The following is a 16,908-nucleotide window of genomic DNA, read 5'->3' on the forward strand; positions in this document are numbered from 1 at the left end:
GATGACAGGCATCTTATCCGCATGGCTGTAACGGATCGTGCAGCCACGTCTCGATCCCTGAGTCAACAGATGGGGACGTTTGCAAGACAACAACCATCTGCACGAACAGTTCGACGACGTTTGCAGCAGCATGGACTATCAGCTCGGAGACCATGGCTGCGGTTACCCTTGACGCTGCATCACAGACAGGAGCGCCTCCGATGGTGTACTCAACGACGAACCTGGGTGCAATGCCAAAACGTCATTTTTTCGGGTGAATCCAGGTTCTGTTTACAGCATCATGATGGTCGCATCCGTGTTTGGCGACATCCCGGTGAACACACATTGGAAGCGTGTATTCGTCATCGCCATACTGGCGTATCACCCGGCGTGATGGTATGGGGTGCCACTGGTTACACGTCTCGGTCACCTCTTGTTCGCACTGACGGCACTTTGAACAGTGGACGTTACATTTCAGATGTGTTACGACCCGTGGCTCTACCCTTCATTCGATTCCTGCGAAACTCTACATTTCAGCAGGATAATACACGACCACATGTTGTAGGTCCTGTACGGGCCTTTCTGGATACAGAAATGTTCGACTGCTGCCCTGGCCAGCACATTCTCCAGATCTCTTATCAATTGAAACCGTCTGGTCAATTGTGGCCGAGCAACTGGCTCGTCACAATACGCCAATCACTACTCGTGTTGAAGCTCCATGGGTAGCTGTACCTGTACACGCCATCCAAGCTCTGTTGGACTCAATGCCCAGGTGCATCAAGGCCGTTATTACAGCCAGAGGTGGTTGTTCTGGGTACTGATTTCACATAATCTATGCACCCAAATTGCGCGAAAATGCAATCACATGTCATTCTAGTATAATATATTTGTCCAATGAATAGCCGTTTATCATCTGCATTTCTTCTTGGTGTACCAATTGTAATGACCAGTAGTGTACCTTCTCACATATTCTCGTGCACCTGCCGAGTTCAGGCTCTGCCATTCCACAAAGAGACTCGTAGAATGATGCTTTTGTCGGTTATTCGGTCTTTTTCTCATGGTTACGTCTTCCTTGGCATGCTAGTGGGTGACTATTCTGGAGTCTTATGCCACTGGAGAGACAATCATAACACGTTTTCAACGTACAGGCTATGCCATTGGACGGGCCATGAACACAGTTTTTCAATTACAGACCACATGACCTGTGGATACACATGTGTGTCTCTAATCCAGTGGTTTCCGTTGCCTTCTGCGTTCTCCTGCCTTTTGGAGGGCTTTCCCACTTCAAGGGCAAGAGGTTACCCTGAAATCCTTACCATTTCGCCACCGTCATTTACAAGGTCTATGGCAAAACTAGAGTGATTGGTCATGGCAGAAGTCTTCGGCGGCCATTGCTGATGATTTTTACTTAAAATTTAAAGATTGACTGGAGTCGAACCCGGGACGGTTTAGTTACAGGTCAATGACGCTATCGCTAGACCATGGTTTATTCTCAATATACCATTGAGTTCGCAACAGAGGTTGTCTGAAGTTACAAATTTGTGGGATTAAAATTTCAGACCCAAAGAATATTTCGTAATGCTTCGGCGATTACTGTTCATATCCATACATATCCTTTGTTAATGTTTATATGCGTTTTGAATAATGTTATGGTTTGTAGCAAGGACGGGTGTATGGTGTACTGCGAGAGGCGTTCAGTATGTAATGCAATACTTTCTTTCTGAAAGCAGGTTGTTTTTATTGAGGATTCGAATGTACCATATTATTCACCACTGTTTTGGCTACAGCATCCTATTTTTCAACATGAACTCCGTTCAATACGACGTCTTTAGGCCACTTTACTAGGTATGCCTGTATGCCCGCATGCCATCACTCTACTAGTAGACGTGGAAGCCGTTATTTTGATGCATCAATAACCTCGCCATGATCCACGTACTGCTCCCCGCAGAGTGGGCCAAACAGATGGAACGGCAGCCCCGAGATCCGGGCTATAGGGTGGATGAGGAAAAACAGTCACAATGTAGTTTTGTGAGCTACTCTCGTGTGCCCAGACTTGCGTTGTCATGGAGAAGGAGAAGTTCGTTTGCATTTTTTTGGCGACGAACATGCATCAGCAGTTTTTCCGATTTCCCGAGACTAGCGTAATACACTTCTGACTTGATCGTTCCACTGTGAGGGAGGACGTCAAACAGAGTAACGCCTTCACTCTTCACAGTCCCAAAGGACCGTAGCCGTGATTTTACTGCCTGAGGTTTGGGCTTTCTAACTTTCCTTCGGAAACATTCCATGTCTTTCTGTTTTTTTTCTGCTGATCGAAGTGATGAACCCATGTTTCATCGCCTGTGACGATGTTCGACAAAAATTGTCACCATCAGCCTTGTAACCTGCAAACAACTCCGCACAAATGGTCATTCGTTGATCTTTATGGTCTTCTGTCACGCGGTGGGAAACGGCATACATCTTTGAGAACCCCAAATGGTGGATGAATGTATCAGCACTACCAACAGAGGCGTCCAGTTGTGCAGTGAGGTGGATGATTGTGATCCGTCGATCACCTCGAATGAGAATGCCCGCATGTTCCAACATTGCAGGAGTCACAGCTGTGTGAGACACGCGGGCGATCGGACAGATTTGCGTGACACTGTTGCGGCGATGACAGACGCTTCGCCCAACGATTCATCATGCTTTTGTTCACTGCCAGTTCTCCATAGACATTCTGCACGCGCCTATGAATATAGGCAGCGACGCTACGCCCCCCCCCCCCCCCAAAAAAAAAACTCAACTCAATGACAGCTCTCTCCCTGGAACATACCTCTGTAGCAGACGCCATTTTGAAGGTTACTTATAGCACCGCCATCCATCGGAACTACATGAAACTATAGGAGCTGAAGATGGAATATTCTTCGGTGTTATTTTTCGACAGAAACCATTTTTTTTTTCAACCCAAATTGGCCGATAAAGAAAATATGTGACGTTACTTACTACACGCTCCTCATAAATATTCGTAAATATCAAATTCCAAGTGCGAAATACTGTAGTATCATACGAGCAGTAAATTGGCTTTATGGGAGATATTCTTGCTAAAGGAAGTGGTAGCTTCTAAAATAGAAAACTCAGATAACTGATGGGATGAAAAAATTGTATTCTTAATAGCTCAATTTACCTTCATCGACGGAAAAGTAAACTTTGATCATTGACTACGTACCACTATACTCTCGTAGCTGTTGCTTGTTCGGAAAATGGTGGTTGGTCTAGGTACTAGCGTGTGATAATAGTAATGTGATTTGTATGGTAAAATATCAGACTGAACTGCTTGCAACAGGACACGTTTTATCTCACGTTGTATCTTCGAGTTAGCCACATTTTCTTGTTATGACTAACACATTTTTAAAAGTACGAGCTTTTTGGAAAACATTAATAATTTTATTCTTGTGTTGGTGTGTGGCAGAAGACAGATTACTAAAAATCAATTTTATTTGTTTACATATCTAGATCACACACTGAATGCGAGAAGCAGATCAGGCTAAGTTTGCCGCTTTATGATGGCCACATGACAATGGCCTAACTTGAAATATACAACGCAGCGATTTCTGTAAACATGCCATTCTCAAAAACAATTCAGTTTTGTGACGAGTAATACGTCCCGCAAGCCATCTGAGAATATGCACATCGTAGCATCGGCTGGAATCTTGTGCTTGTTTTGTGCGTCGGAGTTCTCGGCATAGATTACATTGTAAGATGTGTGTTTATTAATATCTTTGCACTGGCGAGATTCGTTGTGCTGTTGTGGCGGCATTTGTTACTGATAGGGCACATCGGCTGCGTCACAGTGTCATTAGATCAGCTGCGCTGACACTACTTCCTCGTTCTGTAGCTGCATCGTGGTAAGTCTTGTTGGCACGGTTCTAAAATGCGCCTCGCGTGCTGGGTCTTAGCGTAAAACTCGATGTTTTTTTATGACTGCAGTCATGTACGTCTTAATTGTTTACAGTAATAGGTGTAGGCCAACTACAAACTGTTTGGTGATCATTTGTGTCAATTTTTTTAGGAGCACTTTCACTAAAGTCACATTCTGTACGTAGCACATTGCTATGAAGCTTTGAATACTCTTTAGGACATTAATTAAAATATGGTCCCCTTTTACACGCAGTTGTTTTTTGTTTACAAGAGGTGTAGCTGTAGCTATATTTTACTGAAACTTCCTGGCAGATTAAAGCTGTGGCCAGGAGTGTTATGTAGAGCCCCGCTCAAGTTGTTTTTTTTTTTTTTTTTTTTTTTTTTTTCACCGTAATACCAGAAATTTCCTGAAATTCATATTCCCTAATTTTAATTTTGAGATCGTCAGAATCTTGTGCTTCATCTGGGACTAATTTTATTTGCGTCTGAATGTACACTTCATACAAAGACACATCTATACTAAATTTCTAAGTCACTCTTCACAGCTTCTTGTGGTGAGGCCTGTATTTCCATATACCAGTTTTTTTTCTCACTTTTGCGAACAGACCGGAAATATGCATGCCATAAAAAATTCTTTTTTTTTCACGTGCGGTGTAAACAGTACACTAGCTATCTGTTTCGGAGGGTGCAGTTCTTAAACGAGTGAAATGTTAATGGCTGCTTCAATACTACGATAGTAATCTGAGGGTCTCTAACATTTTAGGAAAGGAATTGAACTGACAGTTTCTTGATAAATTTCCTATTCTTTTCTGAATTTGTCATTTGGATGAACTACTGTAGTGTATCTTATATTTGATGGTGACAAACTTTTATGCATAAGAATGTTGTTTAGCGCGTGTACTGTATATTTTTTGTCTAGAACATCTTTGTAAATTTATGTAGGTATCGCGAAGTTAGAGCGAGGTCTGGAACGCTTTCCAATGAAATAGTTCCCTGTCCGCTATTAACAGTTCGGGGTTTTTGCTTAAAGTCTTGATTCTGATCTCAATGTTCCTTTGAGCATCTAAAGTTTAAAATCGCCACGGGTGAATTTGACTTTGCCGCATCAAGCAGTTTATCATCATCATCATCATCATCATCATCATCATCATCATCAGTGGACGTTCGGACCCATGACTAATGATGCTATTCCAGAATGTGGCGGTAGCACAGCAGCATAGTAACGTATATTATCGGAAAGTTTGTCAACGCATCGATCTATCATACTAAAATGTAGTCACCAAATGCTTGTTTAGATACAAAACAGTGCAAGAATGCATGATAATGAAATGGGACTATGGTAATTAAGCTGTCACGACTCCCTCCCACCGTTCTCACAATGTGTAATACAAAATATGGGTTTAGTGTTATAATTCGTGTGTTGCATGTGTAGACTTTTTATGTAAACATCCACTTTCGAAAGAATGATGTAGTTATAGATTCCTTTCTACATTGCTGGATATTTGGTTTCATTTTTTGGACCGGGGTTGCTATGTTCACTTCCTTGTATGTCTAGTATAGTTACTGATATCATTATTTGCTCTTCAAATATTTTTAATTAGTCCAGTTTCGTATGATAATATAGGATTTTTCGCTGTAATGCAATGAAAATAAATTGCCCAAATGTAAGGCTGTTTTTACGAACATGGGACAGAGGTGGACAGTAGCCCTGCTGAAGGACCCATCCCGGCATTTGCCTGAAATAAAGGAAAACCGCGGAAAATCTAAATCTAGGCAGCCGAAAAAAGCAAAGTCAGCCCTTCCTAAAATGTCAGTGTGTCAACAACCGTCACTATAATTCGGCCGGTTCCTATTGCACAGTGCTCCTTTGTTCATATACAATTTGCACAAGATAATTGTAATATAAAACAGTTATGCATATTTGTTGTCACCCTCTACACTATCATTGCACTCAATATGGACACCCGCCAGTGATTTCAAAAGACGAACTTATTCTTACGCCTTTTGTACCTCAGTTTTTTCGAAAAACTGACTCCAAGACTATAAACGTGCCACCGTGTGCCATGCAGATCTGTCCTCGCTTCAGTCCTGTCTGGAAAACTCGATTATGCTTCCCTCCACGATATGCTGAGCTTGGAGAACGACATAAGTAACTATGTGCTAAAGATACTGGAGGCAAGATTTTCTTTCAAGAGCATTGCATTGTGATCATATGTTGCCATGTGCTATTGCACCTGCCGTTCCTTTTCGGTATTAATTCCCACACTTTCTCTACATAATCATTTTGTTTGGCTTTCTAGCGAAGTATTTTTTAGCTAACTTCGTAGTTACATGTATTTTAGTAACATTATTCATCTCCCTGGGCAAATAATCATCTACAAAATTTTTCTTGTAGTACTGTTACACACATATGTATATGCGATTATTGACTCCGGTTTTGCCAAACAATACATATTGACTAGGGACAGTGTACCATCGATTCTGAAGGTATATCTTCACTGCCAAGAGGTACTGAACAAGAACCAAGGTTGCAATAACAAGTCATATTTTGAAAATAGCATTTTACGAGCAACATTTTGAAAACGATCATTACATAAAATTCATTTATACAACAAAGAACGTGCACCGCGGCATATAGTTGCACAACAAATTTTTCTTTCTGAAAAAGCATCAGTGTCTGATATTTTTGCTGGTAGTTCCATCTGAAGACTCCCTGGCCGCTTCTCCCCGACTGGAAGGTTGCAACTGTCCTCAGGCGAACAGTTTTCTCTGCTGTAACTTCATCCTCTGAGGTTATTCTTAGGGAGCAAGAATTGAACTGGGACCTGGAACAAAATGTCAGTCGTAGTTGCAGTCGCATATCGTTTCGTCCCTTCCGAAAAAAACCTTAAAAACAAACTATTACCTTGCATAAAGCTGGCTCAGTATACCATTTCTCTTACCGTTTCGGTAGGAGCCATCAGCTGTAGTCCAGAGGACGACACCCAACATCGACCTTAAAGCTCCTCTTCGTCGATCGAAGTCAAGAATGAGAACTCACTGAACGTCACTTTTCCACTGTTGGTTATGGTACCATTGTCGGACACACCATTAACCGCTTGCTAGTGTACACTTACACTAATAGGAGCCAGTGATAGTATACCTTCACTAGTGGATGTGTTTCTTTCGATTTATGATATGCTGTCACCGATCATTTTATAGTGTTATAAATGCTCTAGGCAAACATTATCTTCGCTAACCATCCGCTTCCACTATAATGTATACAACAGATTTGGGCCACCTTCAGGTCTGGGGGTTAGAATAGGCCCGACATATTCCTGCCTGTCGTAAGAGGCGACTAAGGGAAGTCTCTCACCTTTTGGCTTTCATGTGATAGTCCCCTGTAGGGTTTGACCTCCATTCTTCAAAATTTTCCCGAAGATTGAGCCCATTGGGGAAGGGCTCCTTACATGGTGCATAATGTCCACGTGCTGAGATCCTTTGTCGACGTAGATCAGCACTTCTGCTCATTCTCCAACTGTTGGGCGAGGTCACCCTCCTGGGTGCGTTTTCCTCCAACCTCTGTGCAGTATTGCTTTCTGTGGCGTCGACGATAATGGACTTCTTAGCTGTTTTGCGCCTGATATTCAGCATGGCAGCAAGTCCTTTGTGGTGAGGCTTCCTTGTACCCTGTTAGTTGTAGCCTCCTGACCACACAGGGATCACTCTGCTGATGCCTGTGCCGTTAACTCCCCAGGTATGCCAAGGAGTAGATGCCCGTCACACTGGGGCATCGGGACTCCTGCCAGGTGGCCTTTGCTATGGCTGGGTGGAGCCCATGGGGAGGACCTCTGGTCAGAATGGGTGCGATCAAACACCAGCAGTCAAGGTCTAACTTCAATGCTAAGAAATACGGCCCCAAATCGATCCCCTCCCCCTGGCCACACCACAGGAGGAATGCCAGGTTAAGGATGGCAGTGAAGCTTATTCAAACTGGTACCTCTTATGTACCAGAGTTGATGGGGAATCTTTCATGTCAAGATCTTAAATGTGGTTCAGGACATCATACACTCCTGGAAATTGAAATAAGAACACCGTGAATTCATTGTCCCAGGAAGCGGAAACTTTATTGACACATTCCTGGGGTCACCATCTGTTGCTCCTGCACCACCTACCTCAGGAGCAACGACCCCCCAACCATCGGGGACACAAGTCCCCAACTCTAAGCCGGAGAAGCGTCCGACTTCTTCGGCGACTCTCTCTCGCAAGGGATCCCTCAGGTCCCTCCCTTCCCAGGTTTCCACCTCTGGGAAGGGTGACGTCAGCCAATGGCTGAAAAGCAGGCCAGCGGCTGGTCGCAGGGCTTCCCGCTCCTCCTCCGTCCCGGAGACTGACTCGGTGGAGCCCTCCCAGCCAGTAAAGCCCAAGGAGCAGAGAGAGAAGACGAAGAAGAAGGCCTCTAAGGCCAAGGAACGCGCGGTGGCATCCACCCCACCGCTCCATACAGGCTCTGCGTCTGAGGGTGAGGTGGAGATCCTGGCGTCCGCTGAGGACCTGGATCTCGCCATACCCTCAGACGCCAAGGACGCCGATTGTACTGGTCCTCGATCGGTGACAGCAGGTGACCCAGTGACGTGATCTGCCTCCTCGGTCCCTTGACGCCTATTTCGCCCATGGACAAAGTGATTCTCCAGTGGAACTGCAGCGGTTTTTTCCACCACCTTGCTGAGCTCCGCCAACTCGTCAGCAGTCACCCTTTCTTCTGCATTGCCCTCCAGGAAACGTGGTTTCCGGCAATGCGGACCCCTGCCCTACGAGGGTATAGGGGTTATTATAAGAACCGGGCAGCTTATGAGAGGGTGTCTGGTGGAGTCTGCGTCTACGTCCTTAACTCTATCTACAGCGAGTGTGTGCCTCTTCATACACCCTTAGAGGCTGTCGCTGTAAGGCTGTGGACGCCTCAGCCTATTACTGTCTGCAGTTTGTACCTTCCGCCGGATGGTGATGTCTCTCGTCATGTGTTGGCTGCATTGATAGGACAACTGCCGCCTCCCTTTGTGTTGCTGGGCGACTTTAACGCCCATAACCCCTTGTGGGGTAGCGCCGCGATTACTGGCCGGGGCAGAGATGTCGAGACTCTTCTGTCACAGCTTGACCTCTGCCTTTTAAACACGGTAGAGGCGACCCACTTTAGTGCGGTCCATGGCTCATTTTCGGCCATTGACCTTTCTATTTGCAGCCCCGGACTTTCACCATCCATCCACTGGAGGGTCCATGACGACTTATGTGGTAGTGACCATTTCCCCATCTTTCTGTCACTGCCACAGCGTCACTCTTCTGAACGCCCCTCCAGATGGGCTCTGAATAAGGCTGATTGGGACTTATTTACATCTGTCGCAGTGATCGCACCTCCTTCCACTGATCCGATTGATGCGGTGGTTCAGTCGGTCACCACCAGCATCGTTTCTGCGGCGGCATCTGCGATTCCCTGTACATCCGGGTCACCTCGGCGGAGGACTGTGCCGTGGTGGTCGCCCGAGATCGCAGAGGCGATTCGAGATCGCCGGCGGGCTCTTCAGCGCCATAAGCGGCACCCGTCGTTGGAGACCCTCATTGCTTTTAAACAGTTCCGCGCCCGAGCCCGACGCCTTATTCGCCAACGGAAGCAGGAGTGCTGGGAACGTTATGTTTCCACCATTGGCGTCCGTACCTCTGCATCGCAGGTTTGGGCCAAGATTCGGCGACTCCAAGGCTATCGACCACCTGTCTCTGTCCCTGGGCTTTCGCTGAATGGAGCAGTGTGCACCGACTCCGACACGATTGCGGACCGGTTAGCAGAGCATTTTGCTCAGTGTTCCGCGTCAACGAACTACCCGTTGGCCTTCCGCTCCCGGAAAGAGCGGTTGGAAAGTCGGAGGCTTTCCTTTCACACGCGCCACACGGAGTCGTACAATGCTCCTTTCAGCGAATGGGAATTCCAGAGCGCACTTTCTGCTTGCCCTGATACGGCTCCTGGACCAGACCGCATTCACAGCCAGATGCTGAAACACCTCTCAGTGCCTTGCCAGCGACGCCTCCTAGATCTTTTCAATCGCGTCTGGGTCGAGGGTGTTTTCCCGTCTCAATGGCGGGAAAGCATAGTCCTCCCCGTATTGAAACCTGGCAAGAACCCGCTGGAGGTGGACAGCTATCGCCCCATAAGCCTCACCAACGTTCCTTGCAAGTTGCTGGAACGTATGGTGAGCCGGAGGTTGAGTTGGCTCCTCGAGTCTTGGGGCCTTCTGGCTCCGTCTCAGGGTGGGTTCCGTAAAGGCCGCTCTGCCGTCGATAATCTGGCCTCCCTGGAGTCTGCCATCCTTACAGCCTTTGCGCGCCGCCAACATCTGGTTGCCATCTTCTTCGACATGCGGAAGGCATACGATACGACTTGGCGCCATCACATCCTGGCCACACTTCATGGGTGGGGCCTTAGGGGCCCGCTCCCGATTTTTATTCAGAATTTTCTTTCGTATCGTTCCTTCCGCGTGCAAGTAGCTGCGTCGCATAGTTCCTCCCGGGTCCAGGAGAACGGGGTCCCACAGGGGTCTGTCCTCAGTGTGTCCCTGTTTTTAATTGCCATCAATGGGCTCGTTGAGGCGGTGGGGTCGTCCGTCGCGGTTTCTTTATATGCGGACGACTTCTGCCTATATTACAGCTCCAGTGGCATCGCCGCTGCTGAACGGCAGCTGCAAGGTGCCATCCGCAAGGCGCAGTCATGGGCTGTAGCGCACGGCTTCCAGTTTTCGGCCGCGAAGACCTGCGTTATGCATTTCTGCTGGCGTCGCACGGTTCACCCTGAGCCGCGCCTTTACCTTGACGGTGAACCTCTTGCTGTGGTCGCGACGCATCGGTTCTTGGGACTGGTGTTCGATACCCGGTTGACTTGGCTGCCCCATATTAGGCAGCTGAAGCAAACATGCTGGCGGCACTTAAACGCTCTCCGTTGCTTAAGCCACACCAGGTGGGGTGCCGACCGGTCCACCCTCCTCCACCTATATCAAGCGCTGATCCAGTCCCACCTTGATTATGGGTGTGTGGCGTACGGTTCTGCCTCGCCTTCAGCATTGTGATTGCTGGATCCCATACACCACTGCGGGATCCGCCTCGCCACGGGAGCGTTCCGGACAAGCCCCGTCGACAGCATACTTGTGGAGGCTGGTGTCCCTCCATTGCGGTTCCGGCATGACCGCCTTCTGGCCGCCTATGCTGCGCACGTTTATAGCATGCCAGGGCATCCAAACTACCGTCTCCTGTTCCCGCGCTCGATCGTCCATGTTCCAGACAGGCGGCCCCGGTCAGGGTGTCCCATTGCGGTTCGCCTCCGGGACCTTCTCCGTGGCCTTGACTTTTTTCCTCTGCCGCCTGTTTTCCGGGCCAATCTCCGTCTGCCCCCGTGGAGTGTGCCCCGACCGTGCCTTCGGCTCGACTTGGCACAGGGTCCGAAGGTCTCAGTGCCTCCGGAGGCCCTCCGCCGCCGCTTTCTTTCCATCCTGGCCGAGTTTCCGAACGCGGCGGTGGCCTTCACCGACGGTTCGGTGGTCTCTGGACACACTGGTTACGCTCTCACTCTACGGGATTATTGTGAGCAACGGTCATTGGCAGCTGGCTCCAGTGTATACACTGCCGAGTTGGTTGCCATCTATCGTGCCCTAGAGTTTCTCCGCTCCCGCTCAGGTGAGTCCTTTGTCATCTGTAGTGACTCCCTGAGCGGTTTACGAGCTCTTGACCAGTGTTTCCCTCGTTCCCGTCTGGTGATGGCCATCCAGGAGTCCCTCCATACTCTCGTCCGTTGCGGCCGCTCTGTCACCTTTGTTTGGTCCCCGGGTCACGTCGGCATCCCGGGTAACGAGCGGGTTGACGAACTGGCGAAACAGGCGGTCAGTTCCCCGGCCATGGAGATCGGTCTTTTAGAGAGTGACGTCCGATCCGTATTGCGGCAGAAGGTCCTTGCTGCTTGGCGTGATGAATGGCGCACCCTGCCCTCTCCCAACAAACTTCGGGCAGTCAAGGAGACAACCAGTGTGTGGCGCTCCTCCATGCGGGGGTCTCGCAAGGACGCTGTCGTCCTCTGCCGGCTCCGCATAGGACATACCCGGCTCACGCACGCGTATCTCTTGTGCCGTGATGACCCGCCTCTGAGTCGCTGCCGATTGGCCCTGACCGTGGTACACGTCTTACTAGACTGCCCACTTTTAACTGCCCTCAGGCAGACGTTCGCGCTGCCTGATACACTCCCTGCTCTTTTAACCGATGACTCTACTATGGCTGACTTAGTTCTCCGTTTTATTCGAGCAGGGGGTTTTTATCATTCAATATGAGAGTCCCTTTTTATTTTTTTTAGTGTCGACTGTGGCTTTTGGCCTGGGGTTTTAGTTTGTGGTGTTTTAATGTGTCCCTTGGTTGTTGGCCTTTCCAGTTTTATTTTCATGGTCGGCCAATGACCGTCGCACTCTGTGTGTCTTTTAATCTCTTTTCTCTGGTCTTCGTCTATGTCTTTCTTGTACTGTGTCGTGCCTTGTCGTCTCCGTTATGTGTTTATTGCTTGTTGGACTTTTCTTCGTGTATTGTTATGGTCGTGGAACAAGGGACCGATGACCTAAGTAGTCTGGTCCCTTTAACCCCCACAAACCAACCAACCAACATTCCTGGGGTCAGATACATCACATGATCACACTGACAGAACCACAGGTACATAGACACAGGCAACAGAGCATGCACAATGTCCGCACTAGTACAGTGTATATCCACCTTTCGCAGCAATGCAGGCTGCTATTCTCCGATGGAGACGTTCGTAGAGATGTTGGATGTAGTCCTGTGGAACGGCTTGCCATGCCATTTACACCTGGCGCCTCAGTTGGACCAGCGTTCGTGCTGGACGTGCAGACTGCGTGAGACGACGCTTCATCCAGTCCCAAACATGCTCGATTGGGGGACAGATCCGGAGATCTTTCTGACCAGGGTAGTTGACTTACACCTTCTAGAGCACGTTGGGTGGCACGGGATACATGCGGACGTGCATTGTCCTGTTGGAACAGCAAGTTCCCTTGCTGGTCTAGGAATGGTAGAACGATGGGTTCGATGACGGTTTGGATGTACCGTGCACTATTCAGTGTCCCCTCGACGATCACCAGAGGTGTACGGCCAGTGTAGGAGATCGCTCCCCACACCATGATGCCGTGTGTTGGCCCTGTGTGCCTCGGTCGTATGCAGTCCTGATTGTGGCGCTCACCTGTAAGGCGCCAAACACGCATACGACCATCATTGGCACCAAGGCAGAAGCGACTCTCATCGCTGAAGACGACACGTCTCCATTCGTCCCTCCATTCACGCCTGTCGCGACACCACTGGAGGCGGGCTGCACGATGTTGGGGCGTGAGCGGAAGACGGCCTAACGGTGTGCGGGACCGTAGCCCAGCTTCATGGAGACGGTTGCGAATGGTCCTCGCCGATACCACAGGAGCAACAGTGTCCCTAATTTGCTGGGAAGTGGCGGTGCGGTCCCCTAAGGCACTGCATAGTATCCTACGGTCTTGGCGTGCATCCATGCGTCGCTGCGGTCTGGTCCCAGGTCGACGGGCACGTGCACCTTCCGCCGACCACTGGCGACAACATCGATGTACTGTGGAGACCTCACGCCCCACGTGTTGAGCAATTCGGCGGTATGTCTCCACCTGGCCTCCCGCATGCCCACTATACGCCCTCGCTCAAAGTCCCTCAACTGCACATACGGTTCACGACCACGCTGTCACGGCATGCTACCAGTGTTAAAGACTACGATGGAGCTCCGTATGCCACGGCAGACTGGCTGACAGTGACGGCGGCGGTGCACAAATGCTGCGCAGCTAGCGCCATTCGACGGCCAACACCGCGGTTCCTGGTGTGTCCGCTGTGCCGTGCGTGTGATCATTGCTTGTACAGCCCTCTCGCAGTGTCCGGAGCAAGTATGGTGGGTCTGACACACCGGTGTCAATGTGTTCTTTTTTCCATTTCCAGGAGTGTATTTCACAGGGCCATTCTTTTGCGGAAAGACGATGAGCTGTGCACCAATTAAGGGTGGTGAAGTGTCCATTTCGTCTGGCGTGTCCACTGGGATCTGAGTGATAATCAGGTTGCCACTGGTGCCTTCATCTTGACCTTTGAGGGTGACACATTATCCGAGAAGGTTAAGGTGGTTCTGCTGCTGTGACATAAAGCCATATATACCTCCACTGATGCAGTGCTGTAAGTGCTGCAAGTTTGGCTGTAAGTCTTCCCACTGTACTTTAGCGTCACCTGTCGGGTTTGTGGACGTCCTTCACATCCCAGTACTTTCTGTGCCCTGCCTCCCATCTGCGTCAGCTATGGAGAGCATAATTCACCTTGCTCGCAAGATTGCAGGATTCTCCAGTCAGAAAAATAATGGAATACGAGACCCTGGACCGACTGACCTACATTGAGGCTAAGAGGAAATGAGAGGCTACACCCTGCACATACGTCAACCTACGCTGCTGCTACAACAATGGTTCTACAATCTTCGATTCCACTGTGTACAGTAGGCTCTCAGAGCCATCAGGCTCCACCTGCTCCCTTGATGGTGGGGGCATTTCCTTCCCTGTTGTTCCTGCACAACCTACTTCAGGAGCAACACCCCGCCCTCTCCATACTCTTCTCTGCCAGAGAAGTAAAAGTCTTCTTTGGCTCCTCTCGCCAGGAAGGGATCCATTGGGTCAATCCCTTCCCAAGCTTTTACCAGTTGCAAAGCTGACACTTGCCAGTGGCTGAAGCAACCACAGGTAGCTGGTTGTAGGGCTTCACAGTCCTCCTCAGTCCCTGAGAATGAATCAGTGAAGCCCTCCAAGCATGACAAATCTAAGGAGCAGGGAGAGAACGCTAAAAAGAAAACACTGCCAAGAACCAAGGCACTGCAATGGCACCCACATGACCACTACCTACAAGCTCTCTGTCTGAGGAAGAGGTGGAGATTTTGGAGTCTGCTGAGGACCCAGATCTCGCTGGGCCCTCAGACACAATAAATGTCTGTCACACAGGTACTCATCTGGTGGCAACAGGTGACCCTCAGGCGTAGGCTGCCTCATTTAGTGTTTCATGCCTCTCCAGTCTCAAGATCAAGTAATGCTCCAGTGGAATTGCGGCGGTTTTTCCACCACCTGGCTGAGCAGTGACATATGTTAAGAATAACACCTGGCTTCTGTATTGCCCTCTAGGGAATCTGGTTCCTGGTAATGCAGAACCCTGCCGTTCATGGCTATAAGGGATATTACAGGAACCTTAATGACTGTAATAGTGTCAGGTGGAGTCTGTGTCTATTTATTGAACTCGGTATTTGGTGAACCTGTGCTACCTTCAAACCCCTCTTGAAGCTGTGGCTGTCAGGAAATAACTTTCTGCAACATGTGATCTCCCTCCAGATGGTACAGTACCCCTGAACGTATTAGCTGCACTGATTGGTCAACTCCCTAAACCTTTCATTGGGAGATTTTAACACGCATAATCCCTTGTGGGGTGGCGCTATGTTTACTGACCAAGGTAGGGAGGTCGAAAATGTACTGTCACAACGCGACCTCTGCCTCTTAAGTACAGGTGCTCCCACACTTTTCAGTGTGGCATATGGCACATATTCGGCCATTGATCTCTCGGTTTCTACAGCCCAGGTCTTCTCCCATTTCTCCACTGGAGAGCACTGTGTGGTACCCAGATAGGCTTTAAACAAGGCAGACTGAGAAGCCTTCACCTTTGCTGTCACCGCTGCATCTCCCCCACATGGTGCCATCGTATATTGTTAAGCTGGTCACTACAACAATCGTTTCTGTGGCGGAAAACTCGAGCTCTCTTTCTTTGGGTGACTCCAATGAAGTCGCTGAGGTAATTAAAGAGCGTCGGCGAGCTCTACAACGACATGAGGCGGCCCTCTACCCTAGAAACACCCAATAGCCTTTAAGTGGCTCTGTGCCTTTTTTGCCAGCTTTTAAAACGACGGAAGCACTAGTGTTGGAGAGGTACGTGTCGACTGTTGGGTGCCATACGTCACCTTCCTAAGTCTGGACAAAGATCAGTTCCCTTTTTGGTTACCAGACCCCAATAGGTGACCCTGGCATTAGCATCAATGATGTGTTATCTACTGATGCAAACGCGATTGCCGAGCCCTAGAGAAGTACCCTGAAACGGTGGATGGAAAGGAGTCCTCTCTTTCACTACATGCCACAGTGGACCCTGTAACGCCGCCTTTACAGATTGGGAACTCCTCAGCGCCCTTGCACATTGCCGTGGCCACGCTCCTGGGCCTGATCTGATCCACAGTCAGATGATTAAAAATCTCTCAGCTGACTACAAGTGATATCTCCTTGTCATCTCCAGCTGGATCTGGTGCGACAGCGTATTTCCATCGCAATGGCGCGAGAGCTGCATCAGTCTGGTGCTAAAACCCGCTAAACGTCCGTTTGATCTGGATAGCTATGTGCCCATCAGTCTCACCAAGGTTATCTGTGAGCTGCTGGAATGCATGGTGTGTCGGCAGTTGGGATGGGTCCTAGAGTCACGTGGCCTACTTGCTCCATGTCAGGGTGGCTTCCGCCAGGGTCGCTCTACCACTAGTAATCTTGTGTCCCTCGAGTCTGCCATCCGAACAGCCTTTCCCAGAAGCCAACACTTGGTTGCCATCTTTTTTGACTTACATAAAGCATACAAGACCTAGCAACATCATATCCTTTCCACATTGCATGAGTGGGGTCTCTGGGGTCCTCTCCAAATTTTTATCATGTCGCTCCATACTTTGTGTGTCCAAGTTGCTGTCTCCCATAGCTGCCCCGTATTCAAGAGAATGGCGTTCTGCAGGGTTCCGTATTGAGTGTATCTCTATTTTTAGTGGCCTAGCAGCAGCTGTAGTGCCGTCGGTCTCCCCTTCTCTGTATGCAGATGACTTCTGCATTTCATGTTGGTCCTCCAGTACTGGTGTTGCGGAGGAGCGCCAGTAGGGAGTCATTCACAAGGCCCAGTCATGGACTCTAGCCACAGCTT

The 16,908-nt window shown here is 49.0% G+C and overlaps 1 protein-coding gene across 1 annotated transcript in view; it reads left to right on the plus strand.

Moving 5' to 3' along the window:
* The first annotated feature begins 3,799 nt into the window (after window positions 1–3,799).
* LOC126285203 (sentrin-specific protease 1-like) overlaps window positions 3,800–16,908 on the plus strand; it is a 249,220-nt gene continuing 236,111 nt past the window's right edge. The window contains exon 1 of the mRNA XM_049984508.1: window positions 3,800–3,863. The gene's annotated coding sequence lies outside the window, so the exon portion shown is untranslated. The remainder of the gene's footprint in view (window positions 3,864–16,908) is intronic.

The sequence above is a fragment of the Schistocerca gregaria genome, chromosome 8, assembly GCF_023897955.1.
Source record: "Schistocerca gregaria isolate iqSchGreg1 chromosome 8, iqSchGreg1.2, whole genome shotgun sequence".
NCBI classification, from domain to species: Eukaryota; Metazoa; Arthropoda; class Insecta; order Orthoptera; family Acrididae; genus Schistocerca; species Schistocerca gregaria.